General features: G+C 37.8%; 1 protein-coding gene across 3 annotated transcripts in view; it reads left to right on the forward strand.

Moving 5' to 3' along the window:
- The window catches only part of PTPRD (protein tyrosine phosphatase receptor type D), a 2,148,730-nt gene that overhangs the window by 593,969 nt on the left and 1,532,656 nt on the right, over positions 1–22,105 (forward strand). For all 3 annotated transcript variants that reach the window (XM_081238160.1, XM_081238163.1, XM_081238162.1), the window contains one exon: positions 14,586–14,683. The gene's annotated coding sequence lies outside the window, so the exon portion shown is untranslated. The remainder of the gene's footprint in view (positions 1–14,585; positions 14,684–22,105) is intronic.

The raw sequence follows: 22,105 nt of genomic DNA on the forward strand, positions 1-22,105 counted from the left end.
AACTGAATGAGTTAGATTAGTGGTTCCATATCATACAAGTGTGAAAACAGTAACATATCATTACATACGTTAATTATATCAAGACTGGCATCTGTTGGAGTGAACATATTAGAGTTTCAGGGAGTATATCACTTCAACTTCTCACTGCCAAGTACTAGATATTTGTTCCACCCAACCCTAGGACAAGAAAGTGCGATCTTACTATTAGCCTGACAGAGAGTCAAAGTTCAATGAAGAGCATTAATGGCTACCATAATTGCCTTAAAATTAGGTTCATAATAAAGAGTCTAGAATACCTAAATAGTGTAAAAAAGGTAGATGTTCTACATCTGTATATGTGTATATACATATCTGCCTTCTCATAACTTGTAGATAACTGAAATAAGTAATTGTGGAGAGAAGGGCAATGGGGTTTATAAAGGCAGTTTTCAATTTTCTAAAGGTTAACTGTTGGCTTACTGTTTGAATGGATTGTGCTTCAGAAAGACATTGGAGCACCAAAACAGAAAATGGGTGTAGGAGCCAATGTGCTTAGCCTATGTTCATTTAATTTCTTTTAAATAGAGGACATATTGAGTATGGCATGAACTTGTGCCTGATAAATAGGAAATTGTTAACACCTTAAAAACCGTGTCTCTCCTTTTATGTTCCATAATTGTTATATTTTTAAATCACTTTACCAATATTTTTTGGCTGTCTTAAAATGAACCTCCATCTTAGGTGCTTCTCTTCCTTAGGATGAATTGACCAATCACTAATTCCACACATATTTATATGCCTAGTATTTCATTGCTTTGTGATTTTAGAAAGCTCTATGGTCCTTTTAATCATCAACTTTAAAAAAGCTGCTTCTGCTCTCAGGAGCACAACTCAGAATGTCAGGCAAGGTAGGTGGTCTGAAGTTTTCTTATACCTACTTCTAAGACACTATTTTCTTCTGCTTTTCTAAGACATTTCCTCTGGAATTATCTTTTAAAGAACTGGTAGAAGCGCTACCAGTTACTACAGTTGAAGATACATATGGTAGTAACTATGCCTTGAATTTTTTATTATTTTTTTTTGCTGTGTTGGGTCTTCGTTTCTTTGCGTGGGCTTTCTCTAGTTGTGGCAAGCAGGGGCCACTCTTCATCGCGGTGCGCGGGCCTCTTACGATCGCGGCCTCTCTTGTTGCGGAGCACAGGCTCCAGACGCGTAGGCTCAGTAGTTGTGGCTCACGGACCTAGTTGCTCCGCGGCATATGGGACCTTACCAGCCCAGGGCTCGAACCCATGTCCCCTGCATTAGCAGTCAGACTCTGAGCCACTGCGCCACCAGGGAAGCCCTATGCCTTGAATTTTTAACAAAGTTTGACTTCTAAATTTTTATCATAACTTTGTAGAACTGGTCGTTAGACTTGCCAAGCACTATAGTCCATGGCTCATTTTATTACTTCTCTTGATTTTTATATTAACAGAATATGCGTTTATACTCAGGTTTGCCTGCCTCCTACTTCCCAAAGTATCATAACATTTATCACACTGAATTACCAGTCAATTAAGTAATCATTATCTGGGTAAAAACAATACTTCATTCAGGCTTTAGCTTGCAACTTGGAGCATGGTGTGTGCTATGTAGTAGGCTTCATTTAATGTTTGTTGAATGAATCTTTACTAATGTATTGGGAAGTTTAAACCTTTTGAGGAAATGAGCTAACTTCATCATACCTTTTCTGAGTGACTAAAATTCAAAAAACAAAAGACACATAGAAAATCATTCATATTTACTCCCAAATTCAGTTAAGACCACCATTTCAGCAAGTATATCATCTACCATTTCTCAAACAAGGAATAGATGATGAAGGCATGTTTACTGTGTCTCAAAATTCTTGGTTTGAAATTTCTAATTCAGTATTTGCTATAGAGTTGGAAGATACATATGCTGGCAGTTACAGTTGGGCAAAGAGAATGTTTCTCCCTGTGAGTGTAAAAACAGTGATGTTTTGTAAGAGGAAGGTAAATATAGGGCTAAATGAGTTTTATATCCATTACCCTAACCCAGACGTTCTGTTAATCTATAACATACATCATTTCCGTATAGAAGTTATAGGCTGAATTCAGTAAACTGGTTTAAAGTGGGTAAGCCTGAATTATCTTTCTCACTATAAGGTCCTTGTTTCTCCATGCAATTAAATGTGAATTATAGTTTAAAATGTGAATAAAATATTTAGTCATCCATCCAATTTACTGACACACACTATATAAATTATTCTTGAGTTTTTTCCTATATGATTGTTTTCATCTCAAAACATAAATTGATCCAAGTTCACATGGGGCTTTTGATGAACCTTTTAAGCTACAAAGCTCTTTGATTTTGCATTTTCTTTTAATATTTTTTCTCAAATTCTGTATATTTATGTAAACAACCTACCATCTCTTTTTTGTAGCTCCCTAACTGAACTATGGAGACAAAACAAATTGACAATACTTTTCCTTAATATCCAAAACATTGGGCAATTTTGCTTTAGATTCAGGAAGAAATTCTTTTTATAAAGAAGGGATTCGGGCTTCCCTGGTGGCGCAGTGGTTGAGAGTCCGCCTACAGATGCAGGGGACACGGGTTCGTGCCCTGGTCCGGGAGGATCCCACATGCTGTGGAGCGGCTGGGCCCCTGAGCCATGGCCGCTGTGCCTGAGCGTCCGGAGCCTGTGCTACGCAACGGGAGAGGCCACAACAGTGAGAGGCCCGCGTACCACAAAAAAAAAAAAAAAAAAAAAAAGGATTCTTTTACCCATTTTGGGCCACAAATACTGTAGAATTGAATATAGAAAAATAAACTGCTAACACTTCCCAGGTTCTTCTGCTGAGCAGAGAAGCATGCTGGGTTGAAACAAGAACATCTGCAGATAAAACGCACTCCAAAAAATGCATTCCGTGTAACCTATGTTTCCCCTTTTGGGAGACATACTAAAAATGTACTTGTATCTGCTTTTGCTTTTCCTTTGATTTTAAACTATCTGCATAACTCTGGTCCTTTAATCCACCTACCTGAGGATCATTTTTGCCTGGATAATTTTGAGGTCTACTTGCAATGCCCAAATTAAACTCACTAACTTCCAAGTCTGCTCTTCTTACCTTTTGAATTTTTCTAATATCACCAACTTCTAGCCACCAGGCTACACAATCTTTGCTCCCACCCTCTCTACCTCCTCACTTTCCAAATGTATTTTGTTTCCATCAGCACTGTCCTCTCTGATTCATGTTGTAGATCCTATAACTCATTTCTCCTGCTTTCTTGCTTCCATTTGACCCTTCTCTGGTCTCTCTAACTCAATGTGCTAACTTCTCTAAAATTGTCTAGAAAACTGTGCCTCAATGTTACTCCTCTGCTTTATGAACTTTGTATTCAAGGCCATCTATTCGTATCCCTTGATCTATTTAAAAAATTTTTTTCCCTCCTATTATTCACATCCCTGTACTTTTTACTATGGCTTAAACTATACTGTTTGCTGCTCTCTGCACAAATTCTTCCTTTTCCCCTCTTTAGTGTATTATATATCTTTGTTAGGCTTTATCCCAGCTTAAAATGCTTTTCTTTGCATATCCATGTTTCCAAAAGATATTCAATGTTTTTCTTCAAATATGACTTTCTTAAATTGGTGCACGCATGTTTTGAAATTTTCATCGTTGTATATTGGCAAAGAAAATTTAGTAATTGTTGCCTTAAGGACTTTTTCTGATAATATCTTTACTATACCAGTTTAGTTTGGGTTAGTGTTTATCTAGTATTTTCCATCCTTTCACTTTCACAGTATTTCAGTGCCCTTAGGTTTTGTTGTTTGTTTGTCTTGTTTCTTGATGTGTTTCTAATATGTACCTCACAGTTGTACTTCAAAAAATGTGTTTATATATACCTAGGGTAAAAAATCTTTGATTTTACCGAGTTCTCATATGAAGAGAATATAGACATGCAAAGTACTAACACCATGCTATACATAAATGTAAAAAATAACTTTGGGAGGAATGAGTTACAATCAAAAGTTACAGATTTGTCACTCACTTTTACTTGTTACTCTTTATTTGAGGTTTAATATTCTTCAACTTGGTGTGTTCCACCATTACATAGTTAATACCTATTTTAATGTACCCATATATCTGCCAATATTGCTACCCATTCCTCCTTATGTCATGCTTTCATTGCATGTTTTATGTCCTTCTTAAGCTGCATGCTATATAAGTTCCCTTAGTGAGATTTTATTAGTGGTAAATTCTCAGTATTTTTGTTTTTGTAAAGCTTGAGGTAACACTTAAGCACATTAAATATTTCACTCACTTCCCATTACTCTTCTTGCTAAAATCTATTGTCAATCTTGTTATATCTTTGTATGTTTGAGTTTTCAAGTATTGATAGCTAAGTTTTTGGTTGTGATAGTCCACATTGGCTTTACAATGTACCTTATATATAGGTTGTTTTAATTCATTCTTTTTTAAAAATTTATTTATTTTTGGCTGTGTTGGGTCTCCGTTGCTGTGTGCGGGCTTTCTCTAGTTGCGGCGAGTGGAGGTTACTCTTTGTTGCGGTGCATGGGCTTCTCATTGCAGTGGTTTCTCTTGTTGCAGAGCACGGACTCTAGGCATGTGGGCTTCAGTAGTTGTGGTGTGTGGGCTCAGTAGTTGTGGCTTGTGGGCTCTAGAGTGCAGGCTTGGTAGTTGTGGTGCATGGACTTAGTTGCTCCGCAGCATGTGGGATCTTCCCGGACCAGGGCTCAAATCTGTGTCCCCCGCATTGGCAGGCGGATTCTTTTTTTTTTTTTTTTTTTTTTCATTTTTAAATGGAAGATTCTTTTAATCTTATGTAATTACATTGTATTGAATAACAGAGAATAATTATCATAAAATCCCATCATTCAAAACCGATTTGCGGAAACAGTATCATGGTTTAAAATGAAGACTTTCTGAATTGCCACATTTTTCCGGTTTTTCTAACTCTGGAACTCCGTAACTCTGCCGTAAGGAAATGTCCCCAAGTGCAGAGGTAGCGACGCCGACCCGAATGGCTAAAGCAGCCCCAGAGCAGGAGGGCAGGTGGCACTGAAGGTAAAGTGGTTCATAGGGAGGACCATGCGAGAAAATACATTTATATTTTTTAACTGATTATCATATTTTAGAGACTGTGTCCCAACCAGAAACCGAATGGCATCTGTTTCTGCCGTTTGAGGTGTGAGAGCACGTGCCTGGAACTCCAGACCGTAGATCACCGGCGCGTCGTCCTCCATGCTGCGGCGGCTCACTCGCCTAAGGCCAGTCCCCGGAGCGGGCGCGCCCCACCTCAGCGTCCATTCATTCTCTCCAGCCCCGGCGGCGCCAAACCGGAACTCTTTCTGGCAGGCGGATTCTTAACCACTGTGCCACCAGGGAAGCCCCAGCTTTTAATTCATTGTGCTGTATATTCCTTACCCTTTCTAAATTTGAGGAGGCATCTTTTGACAATTCCGGAAAACTTTGAGGCCATTATATTTTAAAATATTTCCTTTCTCAATATTCCACTTCTTTCATATTAAGACACCTGTTAAACATCGTTGCATCTTTTTATTCAGCTGTTTAGATCCCTTTGTCTTCCTTTCAAACTTGCTCTGTCTGAATTACTTTACTGACTTAGATTACCTTCTACTGTTACTTCAGAGTTATCTAAGGTGCTTTTCATTGGATTAAAATTTTTTATTAAAAGTTTTATTTACAGAAAAATCGAAGATACGCTCCACAGCATTTCCCCATTAACATCGTAAATAGCGTGACACATTGTTATGATTTAATAAACCATTATTACATTATTAACTAAACTTTATATTGTATTTTAATTGTCTTAGTTTTTACCTGATGTCCTTTTTCTGTTCCAGGGTCCTATCCAGGATACCCCATTGCATTAGTTGTCATGTCTCTTAAGGGAGGAATTGCTTGTGGTGGGTCCTGAGACTTTGTTTTTGATCTTGAAAGTTATGAGTACTGGTTAAAATATTTGTACAATGCCCTTCTATTAACATTTGTGTATTTCCCTCAAGATGAGACCTGGGTAGTTGGTGACTAAGTGAAAGATCCCAGAGGTAACTTGGTATTTTCATCACCTCCTATCAAGGGAATATACTATCAAAATGATTTATGGTCATTGTTGTTGGCCTACACAAACTGATACTGTGTTGGTTGGGTTTCTGACTGTAAAGTTAGTCTCCCCTGCACCCCTCTCCTTTTCATCCTATTCAGAAGCAAGTCACCAGGCATAGCTCCTTAAGGGCAGATTATCTACATAAAGTATTTGAAATTCTTCTGCTTGGGATGTTTGTCACTTCTCCCCCACTTACTTATTCTTTTATCAATATGGATATTTATTTCATATTTTGGGATGTAATTTAATACTACTTTATTGCTCAAATTATTAGAACTTTGGCCATTGGGTGTGCTTTCAGTTGCTCTAGGGCTCCTTTGACATACCTCCACCAGTGAGGGTTTTGGTCTTGTTTTGTTTTGAGTATATTCTGACTTTCTGCCACTACAAGGTGTTCTGGGCTCATTTTGCATATTTCCTGCCACAGACTTAGAATCAGATTCTTCTTCAAGGAGGCCTAATTTGTTGTACTGGCTACCATTTCTTTCAGGTCCTCTGCTGACAGAGCAAAAAAATATATGTGCTTATACTAATTCAGGTGCATGTACCTATCTATAAATAACTCTGTAAATACTTATATCTGTCTCTGTATTAAACCCAAGTTCATACTCATCTCTCCAAATTTATTACCTCATAGATCATTCTAGCTGCTTCTCCCCACTTCAAAAATGGGGAGCCTGGCTCCTACCGTCCGTCATCCATTTACTTTGTTGTTCCATTCCAGTATACATGTGTAGTAGTGTTAGAATTATTACACCTACCCCTGTGAGTAACAACTTTATCAACTAAAGCACAGTGCTTTTATGCAGTTCATTTTGCTTTAATATTGCAGACTTCACTCATTCACAAAGTTACTTAGATTAGCACCTTTCTTTGTCATTCCCTTCAACAGATTCTCTTCAGCATTCTCAGCATTGCTTCTGAGATACCCTCCCCCACATTCTTAAATATTTTGTGATTTGTATGCATTAAGTTTCACTCCTAGTGCTATAAAGTTCTATGGGTTTTGGCAAATGTGTATTGTCTTGTATCCACCATTATGGTACCATACAGAATAATTTTATTCTTCTAAAGATGACCTGAACTTTATTTATTCTATCCATCTGCCCTACCCCAAGCCCCTGGAAACTACTGACTATCTATAGTTTTGCTTTTCCAGAGTAATACTTAATTGGAATTAAATCAAGTCACCTTTTCATACTGGCTGCTTTCATTTAGCCATTAAAAATGTACTTAATGTTCCTTCATATCTTTCTGTGTCTTAATTGTTCCTTCATATCTTTCTGTGTCTTAATCGTATCTTTTAATTTGAGTAAACTAGTACATGTATACAATGGGTTGTTTGTTCATTTACCTATTGAAAGACACCTTGGTTGCTTCCAGTTTGGGGCAATTATGAATAAAGTTGTTATTAACATTTGCAGACAGGTTTTTGTGTAAACATTAGTTTTCAAGTCAATTGGGTAAATAACTAGGAGCATGAAAGCTGAATATGGTAAAACTGTATGGCCTCTCCCATTGCGGAGCACAGGCTCCAGACACACAGGCTCAGCGGCCATGGCTCACAGGCCCAGCCGCTCCGCGGCATGTGGGATCTTCCCGGACCGGGGCACGAACCCGTGTCTCCTGCATCGGCAGGCAGACTCTCAACCACTGTGCCACCAGGGAAGCCCCAGATACCTGTTTTTTAATTGGGTGGTTTTCTTACCACTGAGTTTTAAGAGTTCTTTGTACATTTGATAAAAGTTATTTGTCAGATAAGTGTTTTGTTAATTTTCCCGAGCTGTGGCTTCTTTGATTCTCTCAATGGTGTCTTTTAGAGGAGTCTTTTAGTCCCAATAAAGTCCAATTTATCTTTTTTTTTTCCCTTTGGCAATCATGCTTTTGGTGTTGTATCTAAAAAATCACTGCTAAATTCAAGGTCAGGTAGGTTTTCTGTGTTGTATAAGTTTTATAGAATTGTTTAGTATTTAGGTCTGATCCAATTTGAGTCAGGTATAGTGAAAGAAGTAAGATCTGTGTCTAGATTTTATATATATATATATATATATATATATATATATATATATATATATTTTTTTTTATCATGGGTGTCCAGTTTTTCCAGCATAACTTGTTTAAAAGCTATCCTTTCTTGACTCAGTTGTCATTGTACCTTCACCAGATATCAGTTAATAATATTCATGTGGATCTGTTTCTGGGCTGTCTATTCTGTTCCATTAATCTATGTGTCTTCTTTCACCAATACCATGCTGTCTTGATTACTGTAGCTTTTTATGAAGTCTTGAAGTTGGGTTGTTTCAGTGTTCCATCTTTGTTCTCATTATTGTGTTTTCTATTCTAGATCTTTTTATCTTTGTATATAAATTTTAGAATTTGTTAATATATTAAAAAAAAAACTTTACTGGGATTTGACTGAGATTCCATTACATCTATGGATCAAGTTGGGAAGAACTGATATATTAACAAGTGAGTCTTCTAATTCATGAACATGGAATATCTCTCCATTTATTTAGATCTTCATTGATTTTTTTCAATAGAATTTTAAAGTTTTCCACATAGAGATACCATACATATTCTGTTAAATTTATAAACACTTTATTTTTTAGTTTATAAGTGGTACTTAGTTTTCAATTTCAAATTCCTAATCACTAGTGCTTTATAGAAAAGCTATTGCATTTTGCATGTTAACCTTATATTCTGTGACCTTACTATAATTACTTATTCTAGGAGTTTTTGTTTCAGTTCTTTGGGATTTCCTACAGAGACAATCATGTCATCTGTCAACAAAAGTTGTATTTGCTCCTTCTAGATCTGTGTACCTTTCTTTCCTTTATTTCACTTGGAAGTCCTTCCATTAAGATATTGAGTAGTAGTGGTGAGAGGGGACATCCTTCACTTGTTCCCTATCTTAGGGGAAAGGTATCCAGTTTCTCACCATTAAGTGTGTTACCTGTAGCATTTTTTGGGTAGTTATCCTTTATCAAGTTAAGGAAGTTTTCCTCAGTTCCTAATTTGCTGTAAGCTTTTATCATGAATGGGTACTGAGTTTTGTCATAGGATTTTTCTGCATCAGTTGATAGCAGTTTTTCTTTTACCTATTGATCTGGTAGATTACATTCGATGTTCTTAGAACATTGGGTTTACCTGTATACCTGGAATAAATCTTACTTGGTCATGGTGTATAATTCTTTGTATACATTGAATTTTCTTTGATAATATTTTGAGAATTTTTACATGTTTTTGAACAGAGACATTGGCCACTAGTTTTCCTTTCTTGAAATGTCTCTATCTGGTTGTCGTATTTTATGGCCTCCTAGGAAGAGGTAAAAGTATTCTGTTGGTTTCTCTGAGTTTTAATTTCAGTAATCATACTTTGTTTTCAGATGTCCAATTTGAATATGTTTGTAAATTTACCTGATTACTTTTTCTCATTTGTTTGCACATTTGCACAACTTTAATACTTAAATAATATAGTCTGTGTCTATACAGATTCTTTGAGAAGCTTGCATCAACATGCATATTGTAGTTTTGGGTTGTGCACTGTTTGACAGAGCTTTATTTGTGGGAGTTTTTTATGATTGGATTTATGAGGTATCTTTAAACAGAGGCATGTTCTTTGTTTATGCCGAGATTCCCATGGATGATAACAGTTCTGTATCACTTTGTTTTTAATTTGTGAGGTCCTTCAATTAAGGCTAATACAAACAAGTCTTGTATTAATCCCCCCGCCACCGCCCAGTTGGTAAGAATAATTTTTTCTCAAAAATTTCATTTTCAACAAAATGTATAGCTGTTGATGGGCTTCAGCTTAATACGATGTTCTCAAACTTTCCACCTAACTTGAGCTTAAGCCTTTCTCATCTATTTTGACTCTTAACTGGTTCAAGAAAGTGGCAGTTTAACTTTTCAGCACCAGTGGTTGGTGATTACATACCCAATTTTCTTTAAACTTTCACCTAGCATATATTTATACTTGATATTTACTATAACTCATTCTCTCATGGCTGTGTGGAGGAAATTTGGTTTAGTCCCTTCATCGCTAGAAAATAAAATCTCTTTTTGCTTTATGCCTTTTCATTTACTAATACATTGATATGTCTGTTACTGTGTAACTGGTTCCTTAAGGATAATTGCCATGTCTGATTCACCTCACTATTTCCCACACTAATTACCTTTGTGGAAAATGGATACTTCAAGAACACAAGATTAAATATATGGTAACATTCTAAATCATTATACAACTTATATTCTGTTTTAGGTCTGATCTTTGTAAATATTACTGGCTTCTTCCTACATGAAACATAGTCAACTAGCTTTTAAAAATCATGTGCACATATTAAAAGCAATCATACTCCTGAATCCAAGTAGTTCTTGAGAGTTTTAAGCTTTCATGTTCATATACAGATTCTAATCATCTGACCCACAATCTCAATACTCAATCTCCATAATACTTCTGCCTCAGACATTTTCATAAATTTTGTCTATTTTTAAGTTTGACTTTAGTCAGGGTTGAGATAAGCTTCCCCTCAGTATCATTTATATTTTCTCCTTCCCCCAGAAAGGCCAAAGAATAAGATTACAAATAAGTTGGAAAGTGAAATATCTCTCTGAGTTATTTAATAAAGAACAGAAGATCATACATTATACTGAACAATTTTGGAACATAAAGACTAGAATTAAGTGCATTTAATATACTATAAAAGATTAAAAGGAAACAAAAATAACAGGTAGTTTGAAGGTCATATTTGTTTGGAAATATACTACCTTAAGGTTTTATTCTAATTTTAATATTACAATTTAAAATGTCTTGGCTCTCCCTGGAAGAGTACTTTGATGCTGTTTCAGGAACATGTAGTTACACTCAATCCTGGAAAATCTTTGTCCTTTGAGAGTAACATTAATTTCTTAATGGTCCAGAATAGTCAGAGTTAAGTGTTGTGGCTAAGGTTGGTGATAGAGACAAGAAGCAAAATTTGGGTACCAAACTGATGCATAACAAAACTAGAAGGATAAAATTATTTTGTGATTCATAAAATTAAAAATAACCGCATACATTAGAATTTTAATACTTAGAGAATCTGCCTTAAATACATATATATTCTTTATTGCTTTATATTCCTTTGAGTACTCCTAGGACGATACCCCACACCAAATTTGGCTGCTTAGTACTCACTCATCTACTCCCTCATTCACTCATTATTTTTCAGTTAGATGTTTCCCTTTCAGTCTTACACTGTAGATTTTTCACCCCCTTGGCTGAAAGCTTAAGAGGACCTGACCACTTGTGCTTTCTATGCCTAATTTGTGATGGGAAGAAGTTGCTTCTCTGTCCTCTGTTCCATTGCTTTGATGAAATGCAAGCTTGTTCTGCATTTAGTTTGATCCTGTATTTTTTTTTAAATGAGAGGCCTTTACCTTTTTCATCTATAATTACTTATAAAATTAAATGAGAGTTTACTTTTAACAGAGGTTTAATATTAAGACTGAACTTATCTTACCCTAGAATCTCATTCTAAACAAGATATAAGTCTATAATATTGTAATAATATTTGTAATATTTCCCAGCTAATCAAAATAGCTCTTATACGAGAAATCTTATTATCATTACATATATAGTTACTTGTATTGATTGCTCTATTAATGTTGATGTACACAAATATTTCTGAAAGACAAACAGAAACTACTATGGGTAAAATGAACTGTTTGTGGTGGGAGGAGAGATAACTACTTAGCAGGCATCATTTGAATTTTTTATGTGCATGTTGTAGTGTTTTACTCAAAAGGAAAGTAATCCATGAATGTGAACTAGTTACTAACTCAGTGGCCTCATAAATAATAGATTTTCTGTTTCTGCCTATTATTTGATATTCTTGTTTTAAACCAGGAACAAAATTGTTTCTTGCTATCTTAGATATTTTAGAAATTGTGTTCTTATGAGCAGTATTGATATATTCAAAATGTTAGAAAAACATTTTTAAAGCTAGTATTTTAGGGGCTTCCCTAGTGGCGCAGTGGTTGAGAATCTGCCTGCTAATGCAGGGGACACGGGTTCGAGCCCTGGTCTGGGAGGATCCCACATGCCACGGAGCAACTAGGCCCGTGAGCCACAGCTACTGAGCCTGCGCATCTGGAGCCTGTGCTCCGCAACAAGAGAGGCCGCGATAGTGAAAGGCCCGAGCACCGCGATGAAGAGTGGCCCCCGCTTGCCACAACTAGAGAAAGCCCTCGCACAGAAACGAAGACCCAACACAGCAAAAATAAATAAATAAATTACTAAACTCCTACCCCCAACATCTTCTTAAAAAAAAAAAAAAAAAAAAAAAGCTAGTATTTTAAAAATTGTTAATTTAGTAGTAAAATGTGAAAATTATATGACCCTCTAAGTAGAAGGGTTTTTTAGGATTGTTCATTGAATAATGATTTCCAATCTAGGGTCTTAAGTACCTAGAGTCCTTCAAGGTAGTACCTGGATGGAAAAGTACAGCTAAAAGACACAACTAAGAAATCTTGCATTTATACACACGGCAGCTCGAAGGCTGACTGGAATGTTGAGTGTGTGCACACCAAGTTTTTCAAGGCATTCTATGTCTAAGGGTATATACGTGTCAATAAAACTATGGCAGGAAGTGAGAAGTATGTAGTATGGGCATGAGATAAAGCATTTCCAGGTGGCATCTACAAAAAGAACTGTTTACAATATGCACAAAACTGTTCACTTCAGCAATGATTGCAGTATGCAGGAATGAGGTGCTTTCATTGAGAGTAAGTAAGATAAACTGAAATCAGAGGCATTTAAAATATCACATTCTGCATGGTATCTCATCACTGTATCAGGGTTCTCCAGAGAAAGAGCCAGTGGGTGTGTGTGTGTCTGTGTGTACAGAGATTTACTTTGCAGAATTCACTTATACAATTAGGGAGTCTAAAAGCTGCAGTTCCAATGTGAAGGCCATCAGGAGGACACCTAGTGAAGAGCCGACGTTGCAGTTTGAGGCTTGGAAACCCATCTGCTGGCAAAGTTCCCTCTTGCTGAGGGAGTGTCAGTCCTTTGTCCTATTCAGGCCTTCAGTGAATTGGATGAGGCCTACCGACATTATGAAGAACAATCTTCTTTACTCAAAGTCCACTAATATCAGTGTTAATCTCATCCAAAAACACTCTTGTAGAAATACACAAAATGTTTGACCACATACCTAGGCAGCATGGCCCAGCCAAGTTGACACACACAATTAACCATCTCAATCATGACCTTTAAAAAAAAAAAAATTCATGAACAAAACAGATGAATGGGAATATAATGTGAATCGCCACCTTTGCGTTCTTCAGGTCTTTGGTACCACTAATTTCTGTAATTCTAAGATTCGTTACTGCATGTGATTTTTACTGTCTTGGCTAAAACTGTAAGGGACCTTCTCAGGGGCTTCCACTCTCTGCTTGCTACCATAATGTTCCTTACCCCACAGCTTTGGGAACCAATGTGGGAGTGCTGCTAGTTAAGTCTGTCACTCCTGTGAATGCATTTATGAAATTCCCATGTTTAGTTCTCAGGGAAATAATTGCTAGATGGATCTGCAGAGATATCAGAAACATTGTATGATGGACTTGGAATAAACGAAATTTATGCCCTGGGTTTCATAAGCCCTCACTCTAATATGATAGTGTTTCAAGTATTTTATTTCCAGTGTTAGATCTTAATTCAAACAGCCTGAATTCTGTGTATTCTCTTTTTCCCAGTAAACGTTTAGTCTGGCAAATAGCCCTGGAACTCTTTGGGGAATATATGTATATACATTTTAAGAATATGTATGTACAGTGGTGTTGCAGAGAACCTCCGCAGGAGCCAGGCTTCCATTCAGTCAGTGGACCCACAAGTCTGTGAACTGACTTGGTTCTAGAAAATGGGCGAGGGACAGCAATTTTCCACTGCAGTGACTTGTGTCAGGTTTCTGCTCACAGGTTTTTTTTTCCAGTTTTACAATTAAACAATACCCTAGTCAGTTCCATATAAATCCTGTCACAAGGAGCACCATGGTCTACTAGTCGTTGCCAAAAATGCCTGTGGAGCAAGGTACCATGATAGCCAATGTAGTGTTGCTAAGCAGATAGTATTTTACTTCGACTTTGCTTCTGATGTTTACCCGGCTTCTGTACTGCAGTCCCATTATCCTCCTCGATACCCCGGAACCCACTAAACTCCCATCTTCCACCTGTACCACAGAATGTAGCCACATTTTGAGCTTTTCCTTGTTACTCTTTCCCTTTTCACCAATGTACTGTTTCACTGCTTTAATAGCTCTGGGTCCTCTGGGCTCCCCAAGGGACACAAATGAAGTGGTGAGGTCTCTAACCTAATAAGTCTGTTCTAACTTTCCTATCATCCCAAACCTATGAACTTCATCAATGCCTTACCAAAAACCATCCTAACACCTCTACTTCATTTGCTGCAGGCCATGATGGTGTGCAAGTTTCAAGGAATTGTCCCAACACACACATTTGGGCCAGGTGTTCCTGCCTGAACATTGAATTCACATGACGCGTAGGTTCGGTGAGTCAAATTCTCCGCTTATCCAGCTGTATGTTGCGTCCCCCTCGACTCTGGACTAATGAACTGAGTAGACTCCCACAGGTTTAACCTTGTCTCCTGCTCTAGTATATTAGCTAGGTACTGCAGTCCTTGGGTGTATAGACTATTTTCTCCCAAAGCAGAGATTGCACTTCTCCATTCAGATTGTGCTGAGACCTCACCCTTGTGATTAGCCTGAAGGCAAGGAGGGGTTCTAGCCTGGGATCTTGAGGAGAATAACATTATCTTTTGAAATATCTAATTTTAAGTAATATCTTTATACATTGCCCAGGCAAGGGGAGTTGTGACTTTTCTCAATGACCAAGGGCACTGCTTTTACTGACCCAGAGGATTCAGAGGAATTCAGGGGTTCAAAATTGGCAGGCTCATCCACTCAAAAGTCCCCTTATAGGACTTCCTTTCCCACACTGTTGAAGGGCCATGACTTTGTTACAGGTCTCTCCACACTTGGTTTCCTGTGCAGTTCTTCCACCTTTGCAATTAAATCTTAGGTCTGATTTTTCAGAGCCGTCTGCCTTTCAACTCAAGGAGATGAGAATATCTTCAAAATCTTTAGTAGAGGACCTTGGGCTTCTGTGGCTTGATTTGCGTTAGAGTTGGATATCCTGAGCCTGTTCCTTTTATCTGAATGACGGCTTCTAATTCATTTAACAGAAGCCAGATCTCTCCACAATTATCATTGTCCCTGTACTATTAGAGGGCTACAAATAGCTAGTATTTCACCTTTATCCTACATTTGATCCTAATTAACCACAGGTAAAAAAAAAAAAAAAAAAGCCTTAGTGCTTGCAATGTGTTTGCATGTCATGGATTATCCCCACCCTAAATACAACCAGAAATGGCATCTCTTAATTTCAGACCAATGAGTAATCCAGCCCCCAGATCCTTCTTCAGAGTCTGTCCAGTGTCCTGCATGTTTCCCACTGTCTTTAACCCAATTTGTCCAGAAGTCAGAACAAATAATTGTGTCCTACTAGTGTTATGAGGGACACTCCCAGGTAAGAAAAATAAAAGGACAAATGAAATGAGGAAAGGAAATAGGGGAATAGAATTTTTAAAACCTACATATCCTGTAGGAAACCCTGGTGTGGAGAATGCTGAGCTTTAGTTTCAATCTTAAAAACCTTTTAAAATGTTTAGAAATACCTACTACTTCCCTTAAAGTATAAAGAATCGGGAACTCAAACATTCATTAATGAAAACATTTTGTAATTGAAGATTTTACAAAGATCCTAGAGGGGAAAATGAAATATATCAGAAAATCATTGATGCTATCTTTTTGCCCTTCTGTTTCAACTTTATCTGACTTATAATTTTTCTAAACATCTTGTTTTCTTGTATTGGTTACCCTTCACCCTACCACAGGAATCTTTTTTTTTTTTTTTTTTTTTTTTGTGGAAAGGGGAGTGTATCTACCTACACCTTTTTTTTTTTTAATTTATTTTTATTTATTTTTTTATGGCTGTGTTGGGTCTTCGTTTCTGTGCGAGGGCTTTCTCTAGTTGTGGCAAGCGGGGGCCACTCTTCATCGCGGTGCGCGGGCCTCTCACCATTGTGGCCTCTCTTGTTGCGGAGCACAGGCTCCAGGCGTGCAGGCTCAGTAATTGTGGCTCACGGGCCCAGTTGCTCTGCGGCATGTGGGATCTTCCCAGACCAGGGCTCAAACCCGTGTCCCCTGCATTGGCAGACAGATTCTCAACCACTGCGCCACCAGGGAAGCCCCCGCAGGAATCTTATACCCACCATCCTGCCATTATATCAGTTACAGTGCACTTTAATATTATTATTTTTCTCACTGCACTTGAATATTCTTTTATTTATACAGTGTAACTGTACTACTAGATGTTTTAATTTCATTTCAAATAACTTTTATACTTTGACTGTCATCTTGTTTTTTGCAGTTATCCTTTCATTGTCATAAAATCTCTTAAATCCTCTCTTCCTTTGCTCCTACTCAGAGCATGTCCTACACGGCACTTTCAATTTTGGTGGGAGTGTTAGGCTGATAATATTGTCCTCTCTCTTTTGTAACAATGGTTCTGAGTCACTGCCATTGGATTACAGAAATTTCTTGGGCACACTTTAAAATGTTTGTCTAAGTACTGCATATTTATCCTTAAAATGATACCTTTGTAAGAAATACATGTAGCAGAGTATTGGGTCATCAGGTAAACAAATGAATCTCTAAAGAGAACCTGGAAGTGCATGGCTATTTGACTTTTAACTTATCTCTAAATTTTGCTTTTTCTTGCCTTTAACTTTGACATTTTTCACGTTTTCTTCAGCCATTTTATCACTAAGCACTCAAAATAACTTACTGTTTTCCAGGCATGATATTAGATCCTGGAGATGGAGTGGGTTGAGGGCAGATAGGAGGAGAAAAGAGTGGCAGCAATAAGGGATGCATATCTCTTCTTGAAATATTCTTATTTCACGAGGAAGGACAGCCCTGTTTAAAAACAAAACAAAACAGTGATAATTGTGCTGATAGAAAATGACAGTGCAGTTCCTAAGTACAGTAAAGGGAACAGCTACCTGTACTTTGAGGGGAATAGTCTCATCTTCATAAAGTTGACTTTGAAATAGGGTCTTGAGCAATGAGGACCACAAAAGGCAAACAACTGATAGATCCTAGGATCATCAACAGACATCTTGGTGACTCTTCATGCTATGAATTTTCATTTTTGCCTTCTCTCTGTTCCCTTAATAAAGTCAAGAGGAAAAAAAGTGATACTTTGCAAGGAGGATATTCCTTCAACAAGGAAACTATAGCTTCCTTCCAGACTAATGAAGTTCCTGAATAGTCATCTTCCTCTATTGCCACCTTTCTTGATTTGTTCTATGTAGAGATAGAGTTATTCACTCTCAGGGATAGCCAGTTTAATAAAATAAACTTGATAGGCACATTACTCAGATCTTTATGTGCAAAAAATATTTGCCTAGTTTCACAATGTTATGTGAAGAAAAGGTCTCTTTTTGGAAGATAAGTTTAGTCTTGAGAAACAAGAATCAGGATGAAAATCTAACTTGGCCTTTCACTGCTTACATGCCACAGTTTTAATTTTATTGTCATCCTGAGAGCCCATGTTAAACATAACTAGCAAAGGACTTTGACACCTAAGTTTAATATACTGTTCCAAGGTGCATTGCTGAAAGCTAAATGAGGAATTGGTATAATCAAACTGCTCACCATATTGAATAAGCTTCTTCTATATGTAGAAATACATGATAAAGGGAAATAACTCTTTAGCTCAACCAAGTAATTTTTTTTTATAAAAGATGATTTTTTGTGTGGTATTTTAGACTCTTGGGCTAATCTCCTTTCTGGTTTTCATAAGCAAATAGAACTCTGCATGGCTTCCAAAATCAGGATTTTCATGCATATAATCATTATTCATTCCATCATTTACATTATAAAAAAGATAATGAGTCAGCACATATTCATAGTTTTGCTTCACAGAACATGTTGCTTCAATTAAAACATTTTATGTTATGGGGGACTCGTATGAGTTTTTACTTCTAATTTTATTGTGCAAATATCTTTGTTTCCAGGCATGAATTGGGAAAAACAACATGGGTAGCTTTAGAGCTTAGATGTCTGTCAAGGCATTAAGGGATTTATGTGAGAAACTTTTCAGCCTTTGCACTGACCAAATTGTACTCCAGGAAGCTAAAATCTATGGGGGTGCAGTGTATTTCCCTTCTGTAGTAAGAGTATGCATCAGGAAGAGCCAGGTGAAAGGTCAGAGCAAGCCTCAGGAGTGCATCTCTTTGGGAGTTGATAAGCAGCTATTGAACCCTGAACTTTTTCTGTAAGTTTATTTTTGCAGCTAGTTTGAAGAGTGAATTTTTCTTAAAAAATTAATTCCACACAATTTAATTGACGTCCTACACACCACTCAGTAATGTAGATCTTTTCAGCCATACACTGACTTCGTACATCCCTCAGTTCTACTTGCCAAGTTGTAATACATCTAATTGTCCATGAATTCATCTCTTTCATTCATTAAATAAGCATGCGTTGAGCACTGCCCGCCTACTTCGCTGTTTTGCCGAGTGCTACGTATTATCAAAATGAGTAAGGACTTCTTTGAAATTGCCTACAGCCTGGTGAGGAAGATGAGCACATAGTCAAATTATTATAGAAATAAGGTACAAAACGGTGATTTTTGCTTGTGTGGCAAATCTTCTAAGTACTTTTCTAGAAGCAATATTCAGCCTGTGAAGGGGAAACATGGGAGAGAGGGTAAGGATCCAAAAGGCTTCTCAGGCTTCAATACGTAGTAGTTCTATTGTCATTCAGTTTATATTGTTTTTAAATTAAACTAATATTTCTTGTCTAGTTATTTACATTTAAAAAAAATTCAGACATAAAGGTTGTTGGTTTGTGTGTTATCCTTTTATTACTGGCTTTCAACTTATTTCCATTGTATTGAGGGAACATAATTTGTAGGGTTTCTATGTCTTGACTTACTAAGGCTTGCTTTTTGAGGTAAATCTGGTCTGCATTAACTTGTACATTAAAATAGTATACATGCTCTTCAATATCTCCCCTCTGGACTTGTCTTTATTCCTCACTATTGTAGCATCCTCCTCACCATTTCACTAAGACTCATTTTATCATGGTTACCCATGATCTCTACACTGTAAATAAAATGACAACCCCCAGTCTTCATCTCACATGACTTATCAGCTAGAGTTGACACAGTTGAACATTCTCCGCTATTTTAACCAGTTTCCACTCAGCTTCTGGAACACCACTCTCTAACTTCCCTGCATACCTCACTAGCCACTTCATTCTTTGCTGGTTTCTCTTCACTCTTTGAATCTCTAATAAAAGTTGAAGTACCCAAGGCTTCAGTCCTTGGACCTCTTTCTTTCCAAACCATACTCACTCCTTATCTCGGGGCTTTTTAGTAACATCTGTGTTCTACTTACTTAGAAATCTACATTTCTAGGCACTCCCCCACCACCCCACCAATCTCAGGTATGTTTACCTAGCTCTCGATTTGATATCTTCCTTTAGATGCCTAATGGGCATTTGGAAATTACCAATTTTACAATGGATCCCTTTAATTTCCTCTAAGCCTTGCTTCAAGTAGATGCCAACATTGTTTTCCCTATTGTGCTTAGATCTGAAACCATGGGGTTGTTCAACATGGGATATTAGATGAAGCACCTTTTGGCAAATCCCATCTTTTCTATCTTCAGATACATCCATATTCTAACCATTCCTTGCCACCTCTACTGTTTCTTGCTCTAGTTCAAGCCACGTTCATCTCTTTTCTAGATTGCTGCAGTAGTCTTGCTTCCCTGCTTCTGACTTTATTCCCTTTCATTCTCTTCTCAAAATCCAGCCAGAGACATCCTGTTCAGTTTCTACTCAGAGTCCTCCATTGGTTTGCCATCTCATTTGGAGATGTATCTCTAATGCCTGTGATAACCTACTCAGTTTTAGATAATGTCTCTTCATTACTCTCTGACTTCCTCTTCTCCTCTTCTGTCTCAATCTGTTCCTAACAAATTGGATCTTGTGCTGTTTTTTATTTGTTTTGTTTTTATTTTTGGCTGTGCTCGTTGCTGCATGTGGGCTTTCTCTAGTTGCGGCAAGCAGGGGCTACATTGCGGTGCACGGGCTTCTCATTGCGGTGGCTTCTCTTGTTGAGGAGCACGGGCTCTAGGCATACGGACTTCAGTAGTTGTGGCTCACGGGCTCTGAAGCCTCAGGCTCAGTAGTTGTGGCGCATGGACTTAGTTGCTCCGCGGCATGTGGGATCTCCCCAAACCAGGGATCGAACTGGTGTCCCCTCCATTGTCAGGCAGATTCTTAACCACTGTGCCACCAGGGAAGTCCTCATGCTGTTTTTTAAACAATCTAATCTCGGAGACTTTGTCCTTCATGTTTCCTGTGCCTAGAATGCTTCGTGCTCCTGTGCCTAGAATAAGATAAGCCACTTATCCACAAGGCTGATGCCCTCATTTCCTTCAGGTCTTTACTCAAATTTTGACTTTGTAAGAATTTGCCTGACTCTTATCTATGAAATTGCATATACTTCAATTTTATACAAAGTTACTGATTAAAATTTTTCCAATTAAAAAAATTGCAACTTCCCTCCCAGACATTGCTTATAGACTTTTGATTGGTTTTGGCCTTAGCATTAATACCTCTGTTATTTACAATGTATCTTATTAAATTTGCCTTCTGTACTAATTTAATCTTCATATGAAAAAACAATTTTTTTAACTGCTATGTTCTAAGCACCAAAATTAGTGCTAGCTTATGGTAGACACTGACTAAATACTTGTAAGAATTAATGAATGCTTTATTGGATTTGATACCTTGCTGCTCCTCAGCTGCACACACTGAAACAATGGAGTATGCAGAAAGTTTATGGGGAGTGTTCTGGGGATCAACATCTGTCAGAGAAAGGGGAAGAAAGTAAGGGTAGGCAAGCAAAATGGGCTTCAATGCGATCTCCACAAAAGCCTCAGCCAACAACCCAGGGAGCTGTCCTGCCTTGTGACTACAGACCAGACCTTTACGCTCAGCATCCACTAGTCATGGGCTGCAAGGCTGCCCTTGAGGGAAGCCTTGGTGACACAGCACAACCAGCTTAGGCCAGTTTCAAAGTGGGCTGAGAACTGGGGCTGACATTTGACAGCATTCCTAGCAGCTGGGTGGAAAGGTCTGTTCATTCAAAGGGCATCCTTCTCGTGTGTACTGCTACACCTACCAAGTAGGCTATGGCCTTCAGGCTGCCTCCGTGTCCTAGGAGGCCCTTCCTCCTGGGGACTGCACAGTTCCTGTCCCTCCTTCAAGTTCGTACTCAGATGCTACTGTCTCAAAGAGGCCGCCCCTCTCTCTTTCTAGTTCAAGTTGAAACAGTCCCCTCCCCCATATACTCTCTGACAGACTCATGTCTTTTAATATGGTGTATTTGCTTAATTTCATGTTTTCTGTTTCCTCCAACTAGAAGACATAGTTCAAGAAGACAGATTTGTCTACTTTCTTTACTGAAAAATTCACAAGCACTTAGGACACTGCATATAGTATTCCCAATACTTGTGGAATGAATGAATGAAATGAAATGAATTTCAGATTTCTGACTAAGCTGGCTTTGATATTTTTGGTACTAGAACTTCTACAGAGTGATGATAGTCCTTTGGATTTCACTGATAGAGATGGAAGGCTGAAGCAGAGCCTGACTGCCCATACAAGCCTGCACTGCAGCTCACTGAAAATGTACTCCAGGACATATTTAAAAGCAACTAGGGGAAAGAGAAAACACACAAAAAAAACAAAACAACAACAACAACAAAAGAAATGAACCCTGCCTATTAGGACACCCACCAATTTGTTGAAAGCACAAATTTGGTTCCTTA

This window comes from Mesoplodon bidens, assembly GCF_964165515.1.
Source record: "Mesoplodon bidens genome assembly, chromosome: 6".
NCBI classification, from domain to species: domain Eukaryota; kingdom Metazoa; phylum Chordata; class Mammalia; order Artiodactyla; family Ziphiidae; genus Mesoplodon; species Mesoplodon bidens.